We start from the raw sequence: 14,796 nt of genomic DNA, 5'->3' as shown, positions 1-14,796 counted from the left end.
AGGCGGAAGGAGAAGAAAGGAGTTTCAACCATATTTGTAACCTTTTATTTCTTTAAGATGCCCTGAAGCACATATGGCAAAATGTCAACATTTATTAAACTTGGGTTAGTGTGCATTTCTTGTATGATTCTCTGTATTTTTTCTGAAAGTTTGAATTATATCATAATTACAAGACAGGAAAGCCAGCAGCTTTGAAAGCCCAGCTTCTGGGCAACTAGAAATGAGACCAGGCCCTCTGCCCCCATGCACTCTGGGAGCAGGTGACTTTGGGAATAGGGAACATTAGGTTTCATTGCTTCTGCCTGGCTGCATTCCATTATTTTAGATTCTGTTGAAATTAATGATGCAGACATCTCATTTTTCCCCACTTAGACCTGGAACTTTGACTCTGACCAATGAATTCCATCTTCCAGAGGCATCGTGATGCTCTGGGGGCTTTAATCTCCCCAAATTGCTTTTTTTCCTCTTTGTTTGGCAGAACACAAACAAATTTTTTTCTTTCAGGCCCAAACTATTCAAAGATAACATAGTAAATTTGTTTTCTCAGTTTGTGATATTTTAAAATGAGTTATTCCATCATCATTATGAGCAATTCTCCAATCCATAGAGCCTCTCAGAGATGATATAGTGTGAGAGGGAGGAAGCTCAGGGGCTAATTTTAGATATTACTGATTGCGTCGCTGAGCAAACAAATTCGGAGAGCTTCTTTGGGGAGGAGGCAGGAGATGACGGTGGCTGTTTTTCTTCCATAAAATTTAATACCTCTCTGGGTACTGTTTTCTTTATTTGTTTTGTTTTTTGTTTTTACCTCTGGAACACAAAATGATTTTTCTTGTTTCAGAAGCAGCTATGGAATAAAGTGAACATTAATTTTGATAAAGTTGGGCAAAACTCTTATCCCAAGTGTAATATGACTGGAGCTACCATTGTTCAAAGCTCTCCTGAGGAGTCCTTCAAGGTCAGGTTGCCAAAGAACTCATTTTATGGATGAGGAACTCAGGTCCAGTTTAGCTATAAGACTTGCCCAAGTTGCTACAATCTGCTTTCTATTTCAAGGTCAAGTTTCTATGTGGCCTACTCGATCATCTTCCTCACTCACCGATCTTGGCTTCAAATGTCTTTTGTCTGTTTCTATTAAACTAACTTTCCTTCCAAGAATGAAGATCCACACTAAGATTTTTTTTTCTCTGAGACAGTTGTGGTGCTATAAAGAGAACTCCACATTTCTGAGTCAGAAACCCTGATTCCAATCCCTTCTATGCCTGAAGACCCACATGATCTCAGCCAGACACTTCTCTTGTATGATTCAGCTGTCTCCTCTATAAATTGGGTGAAGGATCCCCAAATCCAAGGGGTGTTGTGAGACAGCAGATGTTCCCTGTATTTGAGAAGCTTGCAGATTAAGAAAACACCAGCAGGTAGGACCTGGGCAAAATCAGAGTTTAAATAATATTGTGGAGTTGTTTTTCCTACAGTGGCACCTTACCAATGAAAGCGGGCTCTTCTTGGGCCCTTCCTAGGTGCTTAAACGCAGTGGCGGTTGCAGCTTGTGGATTTTCTTCTTTAACCCCCCTACAGCTCTATAAAGCAGGTGCTATCTTTGCCCCCGTCTCACCTGCTGGGGCAAAGAAGGTATAGATGGGGAAGTGTATGCTAAAGCCACACAGACTCTGAGGAGGTGGCCCAATTCACACTTGAGACTGCTGGCTCCAGCACCACTGCCTTTAACCTCAGGGCTTTCCTTTCTCTCTGCTCTTGGGTCCAAGGAGGCAGTACAAGAAATGTTGCTGATCAGCTTGAGTTCTTCTTCATGTCAACCCCAGAAGCTTCTCGTCCCAATTACGGGACTTTTAGGAACATCTTTGCATTTACCCAGGAGCGTTGGAGAAGAACGCAGCAGAAAATAGTGCCCAGGAGGTGTCAGCTGAACCCCAAAGTTTTCTTCCTCTACAGGGATAACCTTGTTACCTGGTTGATTTAAAAAAAAAAAAGAGCTTATAGGGCTTTACTTTCTTGGGATAAAGAGAGGCAGAAGATGGCAATCACCTGTCACTGGGAGAACATTTTAAAAACAGACTCAGGAATTAATGCTCTTGCCTCCCAAATTCTAGATCAGAGCAACTTTCATGGCCTCATCTGCTGCCACCATCTCCTGCACCAGAAAAGATGCCAGGTCAGCGAGTCTCCTACCAGGACTGTGACCGTGTTTCCGGTGGAGAGAGTCTCCTGCGGTTTCCACTGTGGGAGGGAGGGAGCCACTGAGAATGGGTTTGGTGAGAAAATATCTTTGGTCCCCCCAGCAAAGGCCCCCCTAGAAATTTGCAATGCTTGTAGTGTAGCTGTGCCCAGCCTCCTCTCCACTGATACCCAGGGTCCCCGCGCTCCTCACACTGCCCTGGGCACCGAGTAGGGGGAAAGGTCAAGAAGAAGGCAGCAGCTCTGAGGGCCCCGTTTACTCTTTCCTGCCTCTTACCACCCCACCGCCCACCCTCACTTTTCCTTTCACCCTTGTGCCTCCAGCTTCCGGGACTGAGACTCCCGAGACCTTAGTCCTTAACTAGTTCCCACTAGCGTGCATTTTACCGGGTGATAGAGCACATTCTGTTGATTGCTCTATTTTTCTTTTTTAAGAAGTGTTTCAGCATTACATCATAATTAGGGCCCATCTTCTCATTGATCTAAAAGTCTACCTTGTATTCTCAGCAATTGTCAGGTCCAAACCCCATGTCTGCAATTGTGAAGTCTATGAAGCTTGGTAAACCAAAATTCTTCTGCTGGGAAAGTTATTGTTTCTTTTCAATTGTTCTTCCTAACCTCACCTGAACTGGTAAGTGGCTATTTTATGCTCCGTTTATCTCACTCAGGGTGACTATGCATCTGTTTTGTTGCAGATATTAGTGTGTGCGAGTGTGAAATTCTGCTGGGTGTGATATACATATATATATACATATAAGCAATGCCTCCATTTTCTAAAATTGGAAACATTTGGATTTCCAAAATACATCAAGCTCTATGGGTTTTGAGTAAGGGATTGTGGGTCTGTATAATGTACCACAAGTTCCTGGCAGTCCTCTTGTGAGTTTGAGATGTTTTAAACTCTACACTGGCATAAAAATATCACTTCTTATCAACCCCTCCTCTGTTTGGCATTATTTCCTTGGGATATACTTCTCAGATGGAATTATTTCCTCAGAGGGCAGGGACAGTTTTATAGCTCTGCCCTGTGACACTGAGCAAGACACTTTTCCTCTCTAGTCCACAGGGTCCCCCTGGGCACTGGGTATATTGCTTGGAGGGTCTCTAAAAAGCCATCTGCTCAGATGTTCTGATCCTTTCCATTGTCAGTGTTCTCTTTGAAGCACACCTCCCCTCCTGTCATGCCTAGTCTAATTCTGAGACGCTAATATGGTAGCCATTAGTTACACATGACAATTAAAATTAATTGAATTAATTAAGATAAAAAAATTCAGTTCCTCAGTGACATTAGCTGTATTTCAAGTGCTCAGTAGCTACCTATGACTAGCGGCTACCACGTTAGTGCAGATATGAAACTTTCCCACTGTCAACTAGAGTTCTCTTGGACAGTGCTGGTCTAATCTGAAACATATTCAAGTTGGTCATTTTCCAAGGAGACCTTGGTGATTTCTATTTGATCTGCTTGTAGCACAGGGAGTGTACTGAACTCTCTAGGAATTCAGTTCTGTCCACCCTCGACCTGTGGAAATAAACTAGTCTTAATGGACCTGGAAAAGGAAGGGTAGCTCGGATATCCTTGATGAGTGTTGACAAAGCATCACACGCAACCAATGCTCTTACAATCTCCACCCTCTGCCACTTGACTTTCTAGAAATGGATTCAGAACAATCTTTGTGGATTTTCTTTCTGTTATTAAATTTATGACTTTAATCTAAGGTCATCAGTAATCAGTAAATGGGTTATACAATCTACTCAGCTCCAACAGGGAACTTTTCCAGTTCTGTTGACTTGATCCATATGCTACTCCTCACCCTCATTCTCTCACTTTTTTCACAGTAGTAGCCACTACTCTGAGTTTTTAAAATCATTTCTTTTTTACGAAAAAATGGTTGCACTATTACTTCATACATCCCTAAACAATATTTTACATTTTATTCAGGGTTGCATATCTTTGACCTTTATAAAGTGGTTTCCTACTTAGATGTAGTGTCCAATGAATTGACTCTTTTTATTCAATGTTTCTAGGATTCATTTATGTTGCTTGTAGCAGCAATTCCATTTTCCATGTTAGATGGTATTCCATTCTGTGATTTGATTCTCTATTGGCAGACAGTTGCTGTTTTCCCCTACAGCGTCCTCTGTTATATAAACAATGCTTTTTGAACATTCCTGTACATGTTTTCTATTATACAATGCAAGAGTTGCTCTTGGGTATATACCTATGATGCTTTTACAATTAAAAAATTAAAAGAAAGTGTAGAAATTTAACATATACTTGAAAAATAATTCAACTCTATTGATTAAAATTACACAAACGAATACTTTTTGTTTGAAACAATTTAGAAATTTCCTACAGTGCCCCAGTCTCAGTTCATTCCAGAAGGTTATTTTATTGTATTATGAACACTTTCTATAATTTAATTAATTTCTTTGAATAAAATGGTGGTTCAGAATCTCTAACTCAGTAGCTTTCATTATTGAAATGTCCCTCAAAACTCTTATCTGAGATGCTACAACTTTCCTTTTGTTTTTATGTCCATGTCCTGGTTTCCTGATTAGATGGTAAACCACATGAGGCTTTATCAGGTATAATGAGAATGTATCACCTTCCTTTATGAAGAAAGAGATTGCAAGCCTCAGCAGGTTAAGTAATTTGCCTGCAGTCCTGTAACCACACTGGGAATCAGTCCAAAGCCCATGTACATTTCACTGCAGGATGCTGTTGGCCACAGGACTTTGCTCCCTCCTCTGCTGATGTCGACTGTCACCTCTTGCTATTGGGATTGGTGCAGAGAGGAAAGGAAGCCTCTGCATCTGGTAGACTGTCTACTAATCACCACCATTTCTTGTCTACTATGTGCCTACTGGCACAGGTCTGAATTAAGCCTCCTAACAGTGTGATGTTGATGTTAATACCCACATTTTACAAGATGAAGAGAATGAGGCCCAGAGAGAATAAATAGCCCCGGTCATACAAGTAGTTGAGATAGTAGAGTTGGGTCTCAAACCCAGGTGTGTCTCACTCTGAAGTCTTTATTCTTTTTTTAAAATACCACATTGTTGCCAGGAGATACAAACCCAATGTGCTATCCACATGAGGTCTGTTCCTATCTCACCCTGATCGAGCATATCTATACCTATGTTGCTGGAAAGAAGCAGAGAGATTAAAACAAATATTTAGAATGCTCATGAACACTCAATTCAGATGTAATTTTGGGAGGGCACTAGACTCAAACCCAAACAGAATCCTTTCTGATTTTGACCTTCAATCAGGAAGGACTAGGATTCAGCTAAGGGATTGTAAAAAGGTTGTTCTACCTCCTCACTGATAACCTTCAGAGTGGAGCTGGGTTTAAGAGAACTGACTTTGATGTCAGGAAGACTTGGGTTTAGATCTTGGCTCTTCTACTTATGAGCTGTATAGCCTTGGCTGAGTTACTTAACCTCTCCAAGCCTCAGCTTCCACATCTGCAAAATGGGGACAATTAACAGTGTCTTTATAGGTTCTTGTGAGAATTGAGTTCATCCATTCAAACCTGTAAACACTCAATATCAGCTATTGTTACTGCTATTTTTGAGTAATCATAATGAAATAGAGCATTGGCAGGCTGAGCTTCAGGGCCCTGTTAAGAAACGAGGGGTATGCCCAGTTTATTCCAGCTTGAGTGATTAAAAATATGCACATTGGGATGCTTTGGGACTCTTGGACAAAGTCTACTAGATCCTCTCAGGAGCCCTCTGCACGGCTGACAAGACCTACCAGATGCTCCCTTCTATCTATGGAAAGCTTAGGCCCAGAGGGGGCGACTCATCCAAGGTCCCCCTTGCTCCCTCTAGGGACAGAACTCAGGTGGCTTATTTGAGCCCTGCCTTGGATAAAATCTTCCCTGTGGCCTCTTCATGTTCTAAAGGGACTTCGAGGATAAAGCAAACACTTCTTCCAATCCCCTTGATTGGACATTTCCTCTCCATGGAAAAGACCCAACAACGATCCACTTCATTTGGCCTAGATTGGGGAGGCTACTTGGGGTGGCAGCTGTGCTGGCATGAAGGTTATTTGCTTGTCAGCCTTCTGGACTGTTCTGTCTTCATGGACTGCCCCCTATGGGAGAGGCTGGTGTCTAGTTCATGGAAAATCAGGCATTCTGTTCTTTTCCTCTAAGAAGTATCTGGTTATGCTTGGAACTGTTTTCTTTCCAAGTTTTCTAGAAGTTGCCACTTTAAAGCTCACTTTAAAATCAAAACATTAGCCTTATTTATTTTAAAGAGAAGTAACATAAATTTTTAACAATATAACTGGGTGGAGGAATTACTCCATCTCGGGCAGCATTTAACTAAAACGGTGTAACTGACAGCATGGGTGAGCACGAGCTATGCCAAAGGCTCAGGGACGTGTGAATCCTGACGACAAGCAATGGGGGTCTCAGGGTGTGTTCGTGTTAGAAAGAACGAGTCTACGCAGCCCTGGAGGAGGTTGAGGGATTGGGGTCTGTTGCTGGCCTTGACATTAATGCTTGGTTTGACCTCAGGCAAGTCACTCTGGCTCTTGGGCCACTTACTGTCACCCCTGTAAAAGAGGATGTTAGACGAAATGGCCTTAAACATCCCTTCCACTTCTGGAATTCCTGTACTCCAAGAGTTTTGTTTGTGTAGCTGGTAACCAGTTTGTCCCCAGACCCTTGGTGTTTATATCCACCAGAGGGAGATGTGGCTCACATTTTGGCCCCACCCATCTGATTGTGAGAACTGAGCGAGTGCCCTGGGCTGCCAGGGGAGACAAGGCCTGAATGAATCCCTGCCTTTGGGAAGGGGGGCGTGGGAGACATGAATAACCGCACCGTTTATTTTGTCTGTAAGGTCTACAGTTGACAAAGAGTCTGGAAATTCATCGTCTCGTTGATTGATCTCACATCAGTTCCCTGGGCTGGATCCTATTTTCCCCATTTCACAAGCCAGGTTGCCAAACCTGGGAAATTAGAGGCTCTCGTCAGGACGACGTGGATTTCTAATGGTGGCATCAAGGCCTTATCTCTGCATCCTGGTTCGTGCCTGCAGAGGCAGTGCCGTCAGAGGCTGGCGGGCACTGACTCTCAGGGGCCGCGGATTTCCTGTGTTTACACAACAGCTGATTAGGGACAACATAACCCAAACCCTTTATGCCAAGGGTGGGAGCCAATTTGCATGGGGAGAAGTAACTTGGCTCCAATGAAGCTATTCTTTTGGAATTTAGACTAAATGATATATAAAATGTGACGGCCGGTGGAAATTACAATGGGGCAGCTTCTAAGATGCTGAGAGCAAAATCCAAGCTGCCTCATTTAAGCAGTGATGGAATTTTTAAAAGGGTACTAGGAAACTCTCTGAATCTCCAGGAAGGCCGGAGAGCCAGAGTCTGAAATTACATAGTCAGAAACCATGACCAACGCTGCTGTGGGGGCTTTTTCTAGGAAAAAATCCACTGCCACAGCGGCTCAGCACTTACAGTGTTTGCAACTGGGTGCCATGGTGGAAACAAACATTGACTGGGCATGAATTCTGTTGTGGTAGGCTGAGAAATGCTCCTGCCCCCTCCTCAAAGAGATCAGGTCCCTGGAACCTCTGAATGCTTTATTTGGCAAAGTCTTTGCAGATGTGATTAAGTTAAGATCTTGAGATGGGAAAGTTATTCTGGATTATCTGGTGTGTTCTTAAGGCATTTCCCTGTATCCCTGAATAAAAGGCAGGCAGAGGGAGATTTGACATGTAGAAGAGAAGACAGTATGAAAATGGAGAGGAGAGAGATTTAAAGATGCTGTCCTTGAAGAATGAAGTGATGCACCCATGAGTCAAGGATGGTCAGTAAGCACGATTGCTAGAAAAGGCCATTCTCCTCTATAGCCTCCGGAGAGAGCATGGCCCTGCCAACAGCCTGATTTTTGCTGAGTGGTATTGATTGTGGACTTCTGGCCAAATAAATTTCCCACCGCGTTCGTGGGAATATGTTGCAGGAGTCACAGGATGAAACTGGTCCATAGTATTGGGCCTTATGTTGGACAGAATCCTATCTCATTTAATCTCATGATAATGCTGTGGGCTAGACAAAATAACCCCCAATTTTGTAAGTAAGGAATGAAGCTTCAGGGAGGGTCAAAATTGCTCTATAAAACCCAGGCCTGTCTGACTTCTGGACTCCAAAAGAGCAAGGGGATATGCAGCTGTAGCTGAGGGACTTCCTTCTGGAACTAGAAACTACCCTCAATTGTCAAAGGGTGAGCCTGAGAAAGGAGGGACTTTCTGGTGTTCCTGACTGCCTTTGTAACTCTTTTGTCTTCTAGTGATATGGGAAGAGAGAAACAAAAAGAAATGTTAAATTCTCATTTCCATTTATTGCATCCTCTTGTGCTTCTGGCCTTTCTGAGAAGTAGAAATATCCCTGAAGGAAGGAAGGATTTCCCATCTGATGCTCCATGGGCATTACTTGGATCTGGTCCTCTTTGAATAAAAAAATGTTGAACTTGGAAAAGGCCATGATGTAGACTCATCCAATGCCTTTAGTTTATAAACTATGAAACTGAGACCCAGGGCAGGAAAGTTAGTGGCTTTCATGCGTCAGGTCCTGGACGCAGTGTGGGACAGCCCCCATGCTGCCAGGGAGCTTTTATAAATAGTGAGAGAGGGAGCCTCCACCTCTAGTTCTCCAAACTTAAGTTAATCTACAGCAAAAAATACTCAGCTGTTTTTCTTCAGTAATGAAAGAGGAAATAAAAAATGCCCCTGGCAGATAAGAAAGAAAAAAGCTTAACTTCATTATTTATGAAAAAGTGCAAGTAATATCTGTACAATGGGATACTACTCAGTTATAAAAAGGAATGAAGGGTGGTGCAACAGTGGCTCAGTGGCAAGAAATCTCGCCTGCTGAGCTGAAGACCCAGGTTCGATTCCCAGAGCCTGCCCAGGTCCCCCCCTCCCCCCCAAAAAAAACACAAAAAAGGAATGAAGTGCTGGGGGTGTGAGGGTAATTCAGTGGTGAAATTCTTGCCTTCCGTGCAGGAGACCGGGTTCTATTCCTGGCCCATGCACTTCCCAAACAAATAAACAAACAAACAAAAAATTCAACAAATGGTGCTACAATAATGGGATCTCACATGGAAAAAGAATGTGATCCTGCCATACAGCATACAAAAAAAATAAGGAATGAAGTACTGATACACGCTACAACATGGATGGACATTGAAAACGTGCTAAGTGAGAGAAGCCAGTATATACTGTATGATTTCATTTACATGAAACGTTTGGAGTAGGCAAACCTATAGAGACAGAAAATAGACTAATGGTTGTCAGGGGCTGTGGGGAAGGAGGAATACAGAGTGGCTGCTTTATGGGTATGAGGTTTTCTCTTGGGGTGATAAAAATGTTCTGAAACTAGATAGTGGTACACAACAGTATAAATGTATTTAGTGCAACTGAATTGTGTGTTTTAAAAGGATTAAAATGGTAAATTTTATGTTGAGGATTTTACCACAATATGAACATACAAATAACATTTTTCTTTGCATTCTATCAAATTGGCAATATGTAAGAAAAAAGACTACCCATTGACAGTGACAGTATGTGGAATTCTGTAGTCTCACATGCTACTGATGATCAAAATATCCTTTGACCCAGATTCTTCTTCTTAGACTTTCTCCTAGGAAAATAACTGTTAATATATATAAGGATACATCTAATAAGAATCACAGTACGGTTTATAATAGCAAAATCTGGTAATAATCTAAATGTCCGACAACTGATTCATTATATAAAGTATGCTATAGCCACTCTACCAGTCAAAATTAGGTTTGGCCATATATAACAGAAGACCCCAAACAGTGGCTTAAATACATTAAGCATTTATCTTTCTCTATTAAAGAAAAAATCTGGAAGTGGGTAATTTCAAGGCTGATATGGAGGAGGCACAAAATTATCTGGTTCCTTCTATCTTTTAGTGCTGCCATTCTTAGTGCATAGTACAATATGGTTGCTGGAGCTCCAGCCATTGTGTTCACACCTCAGGTGGAAGGGAGGAATTGCAAAAATTGGCCAGAACTTAGTTACTTGGCTATGTGTATCTGCAAGAGACATGGAATGGTGAATTTTAGTTGGGAACATTAAAGTTCTGGTACAAGGAATACAAGGAAAAAGGAAACAATGGGTATTGGGTAGGTTTATGGTCTTCAAAGATTTGTGCTCACATATCCCTTAACATTTTTTTGAGATGTTATCTACCACCTTGCACATCTTTATCTTGATCTCAAAAACTCTTTTTTCTCATATATGTATATGGAAGCAAAGGATATAATTTCTGGCACATTGGAAACATCAACATAAAAATAAAACTATTGTATCACCTTTTAAAATGTGTATAATGACACCTAAATACCACTGTGACTTGATAGCTACCATCTTCCATCTAAAATCTAAATAAATTCTTAACAGTTGGAAATTTTTTATCATTCCTTTTACTCATTCTACTTCCTCTATAAACTTTTTCTAATATCTATTTTTCTGCTTGAAAATCTTGTATTAATCACCTTATCATACCTCAACAATATATATAGAAATTTTAATCTTAAGTTCATGTGGTATAAGACTCTAAAAGTATTAAAAATTTTTTGAGTTATCACTACAATTATTAATATAATTGATTAAACACTATAAACATAGCATGCCTTTTGACAAATATGAAACATAAAATGCATCTCTTGAGGAGAGGGGTGGGGCTTTTAAAACACTATTTTACGACTACTTCACACCCACTAGATTGACTATTATTTAAAAAATGGAAAATAAGTGCTGGCGAGGATGCAGAGAAATTAGAAGCCTCATATATTGTTGATGGGAATGGAAAATGGTGCTGCCACTGTGGAAAACAATTTGGCAGTTCCTCAGAAAGTTAAACATTGAATTATTATATGTCCGGAAATCCTACTTCTATGCGTATACCCAACATAATTGAAAACAGGGACTCGAGCAGATATTTGTACATCAGTATTCATAGTAGCATTATTCACAACAGCCAAAAGGTGGAAGTGACCTAAATGTCCTTCAACAGATGAATGGATAAACAAAATGTGATGAACACATACAATGGAGTATTATTCAGACATAAAAAGGAATAAAGTCCTGATACATGCTACAGCATGGATGAATCTTAAAATCTTTCTGTTGGGTGAAAAAAGCCACACACACACACAAACACATTGTATGATTTCATTTATATGAAATACATAGAATAAGCAATTACATAGAAACAGAAAGTAGGTTACAGGTTACCAAGGGCTGGGGTGGGGGTGGGATATGAAAAGTGTGCCTTTCTTTTGTAAAGTGGGGCAAAAGTGACTTTGAAAAGGAAAATGGGAAAGGATAGACTCATTGCCTTGCTTTGCCCATAAGTGTGTTTCCATCTAGTCTCTGATTCCCTGAAAACTATACTTGCCCAAGCACCCCTTGGAGTAATCCCCAGTTTGCAGACTGCTGTTGAGGCAAGTAGAGTTTCTAACATAAAATCCCAGAAAATATCATTGTTTTTTACAATGTCATTGTTCTCAGTAGGTGCCATTAAAGATAATGCTATTGAAGAACAGATTACAAGATATTTGTAGAAAGAATTTAAAAAAGATTATGAACTAATATGTTATTTTTCATAAGAAAGAAATAAAAAGTCAACTGTGATGATAAAAAAGTATTTATTCCTTCTTGCCTCCTATATTCTGGAGCAGCTAGAAGGAAAATTCTGAGAGGATGGTATGGTAGCCCATAACAAACTCTGAGATCTGTCCTATAACTACTTGTTGACGAGAGCTTTGAAAACTATTGCTTTGTATATATGTTATATTATACAACAACAACAACAACAACAAGGTTATAAACCCATATGGGCAGTGTGATCCCAAGTTTATTAGATATGTGTCTGGAAGATTTAAAAGCCGTGCTTGTCTCTAGCTGAGGAAATTAAATGCAATTTCAAACTTTTCTTGTAAGCCAATGTCCTAGGCTTCAAAACAAAAATAGTGACCATATCTACCTTTAGTTTTTCCTTCATTCCTTTGATCATTTCTTCCTTCCTTCCTTTTATCATTTTATATATATTCCATTTGTGGTTTTGTCTGATGTTTTTCTCATGATTACACTGGGGTTAGGGGTCTTGGGGAGGAAAAGGGCCTTTTCGTCACATCAAGAGTGCCTGTTGTCTTGTGACACATCACTGCTGATGCTCTCCTTGACCACCACTGAGGACGTGTGTGCCAGGTTTCTGCTCTTTTCTCACTGTGCTCAGCAGACGCTTAAATGGTGGGGTGTTACGCTCCATTTCCTTGAGGGTAGAGGATCTACATAAATCACTTGGAATTCTTAGTCATGGGATGTTTGTCTTATATCGCCCCCGTTTTGTTGATTTTGTCAACCATTTGTTTATCTCAGTCTGGACTCATGGATATTTATTTTATACTTTGAGCATTAATCCAGTATGACATACTTTGTTTTGCTGCTCAAATTGTTTCTAGCTTTGGCTGCCGAGAATATTCGCAGTTGGCTTCTATTGTCCCTTGGACATAACCTCATCATTTTCTTTTTTGAATACTTCCTTACTTTTTGGCACTTCAAAAAGCTTCAGGCTCATCTTGTATTTTCCCTGCTCCAAATCTAAACAGCCATTTTTCCAAAGAGTTTTGGTTCTTTTTATTGGAGAAAGGTATTAGAAACTAATCTTTAGGTGATGGGTCATAATTTACTTTTTTATATATTTCATTTTGTTATGCATAGTTCAGCTCTGAGGGGCCACTCTGGGCACCAATTAAAAATAGCACCCCATCCCCCTATCAAAGACTATGACATGATTTAAACATTTTTTCTATAGGACTTATCATTACCTAAAATTATCTTTTTTGGGGTGAGGTAGGATGGAGTAAGAGATTGTTATGTTTGAGTCTCCTAACCCCATGTGTTTTTGTTCCTAATTGTCCTGTGGTTTTTATATTAAAAGCTAAGGCCAGTCTTGGCCAAGATGGCAGCTCAGCGAGGTGTGGGATTTAGTTTGTCCTCCAGAACAGCTACTAAATAACCAGGAACAGTACAGAACAACTGCTGGGGCCACGTCAGTGACTGGACACACAGTGTACCACAGTCTGGACCAGCTGGACTGGCTGTGAGCTCCCCAGAACCGTGAGTTCCCCAAGCTGCAGTGGCCGGCACCCCTCCCCTCCAAGCTGCTTCCCAGAGGGGAAAGGAAAGGGACTTTACCAGCAGCAGGGGCTGAGTGCAACTAAGCTTCAAATGTGGAATTAATTCACAAATTCTGACAGCTAAAAACAGCTCCCCAGCTCAGGTGAATCTGGTCAAAGCAGAGGTTGCTGATTTTTGCCCTGGTACCAATGGGGCAGGGCTGACGGAAAAAGAAAAAAAAAGAGGTTTTTGTGGCTGTTTCTACAAAGGCGTGACTGCTTTGGATACAGTGGCAGGGCTTCTCAGGCTGCAACTGCCCCAGGCATAGGCAGAAACAAGCTTGTTTGAGAGCTTGTCTGGAGCCATTGCCTTCCCCAGGGGAGGGGTGAGGCCCAACTCAGGAGGAATCCCTCCCTCAAGGAATTCAGACCCCAGGGCTTGGAAATTTGAAGCCATTAAAGCCAGCCTACAACCTCTCCTCTGTCTCCACCACACCCCAGCAGGGAGAGTCTGCCAAAGTTAAAGGTACAGCATCATCTTATGCTGGTGGGACCTACAGGCAGACAAGCACCACATACTGGGCAGGATAAGAAAAACAGAGTCCAGAGACTTCACAGGAAAGTCTTTCAACCTGCTGGGTCTCACCTTCAGGGAAAACTGATGCAGGTGACTCTTTCCTCCTGACAGGATGCCAGTTTGGTCTGGGAAAATCTGGCTGGGGTCTATAATACCTACGCAGACCCTCCTAAGTGTGGGAGGAAAAAGGCACCATACAGGCAGGGCAAGAAACAAGAAAACAAGAATTGAAAAATTCTGCTCTGTTAAACAAAACCTAAGCTAGTGGTCCAGAATAAGCTGAACTGAATGTCAGAGAACAGACAGACTACAAATTCATACAGCAAGAAAATCCTAGGTAAAAGAAATGAGAATAATCTGCAGAATAAACTAATTAAGGTAATTAAATGCTTAGATGCCAGCAAAAAAAAAATAACAAATCACACTAGGAAGATTGAAGATATGGCCCAGTTAAAGGAACAAACCAACAATTCAAATGAGATACAGGAGCTGAAGCAATTAATTCAGAATATATGAACAGACATGGAAAACCTCATCAAAAACCAAATCAATGAATTGAGGGAGGATATAAAGAAGGCAAGGAATGAACAAAAAGAAGAAATTGAAAGTCTGAAAAAACAAATCACAGAACTTATGGGAATGAAAGGCACAGTAGAAGAGATGAAAAATACAATGGAAACCTACAATGCTAGATTTCAAGAGGCAGAAGATAGGATTAGTGAACTGGAGGACGAATCATCTGAAATCTGACAAGCAAAAGAAAATATAGGGAAAAGAATGGAAAAATGTGAGCAGGGACTCAGGGAATTGAATGACAATATGAAGTGCATGAATATATGTGTTGTG

At 41.1% G+C, this 14,796-nt stretch overlaps 1 long non-coding RNA gene across 3 annotated transcripts in view; it reads left to right on the top strand.

Moving 5' to 3' along the window:
- Nucleotides 1-14,796, top strand: part of LOC143669184 (uncharacterized) — a 95,372-nt gene that overhangs the window by 56,712 nt on the left and 23,864 nt on the right. Inside the window, exons 3-5 of one of the 3 annotated variants that reach the window (XR_013168772.1) lie at nt 2,112-2,273; nt 2,704-2,827; nt 7,054-7,337. This is a non-coding gene — a long non-coding RNA (uncharacterized LOC143669184). Of the gene's footprint in view, nt 1-2,111; nt 2,274-2,703; nt 2,828-7,053; nt 7,338-14,796 lie in introns of those variants that run through there. The other 2 variants (XR_013168770.1, XR_013168771.1) reach the window with 2 other exon arrangements.

Source organism: Tamandua tetradactyla, chromosome 2 (genome assembly GCF_023851605.1).
Source record: "Tamandua tetradactyla isolate mTamTet1 chromosome 2, mTamTet1.pri, whole genome shotgun sequence".
NCBI classification, from domain to species: Eukaryota; Metazoa; Chordata; class Mammalia; order Pilosa; family Myrmecophagidae; genus Tamandua; species Tamandua tetradactyla.
Note: the sequence above shows the minus strand (reverse complement) of the source record. Positions and strands in the feature narration are given on the sequence as shown.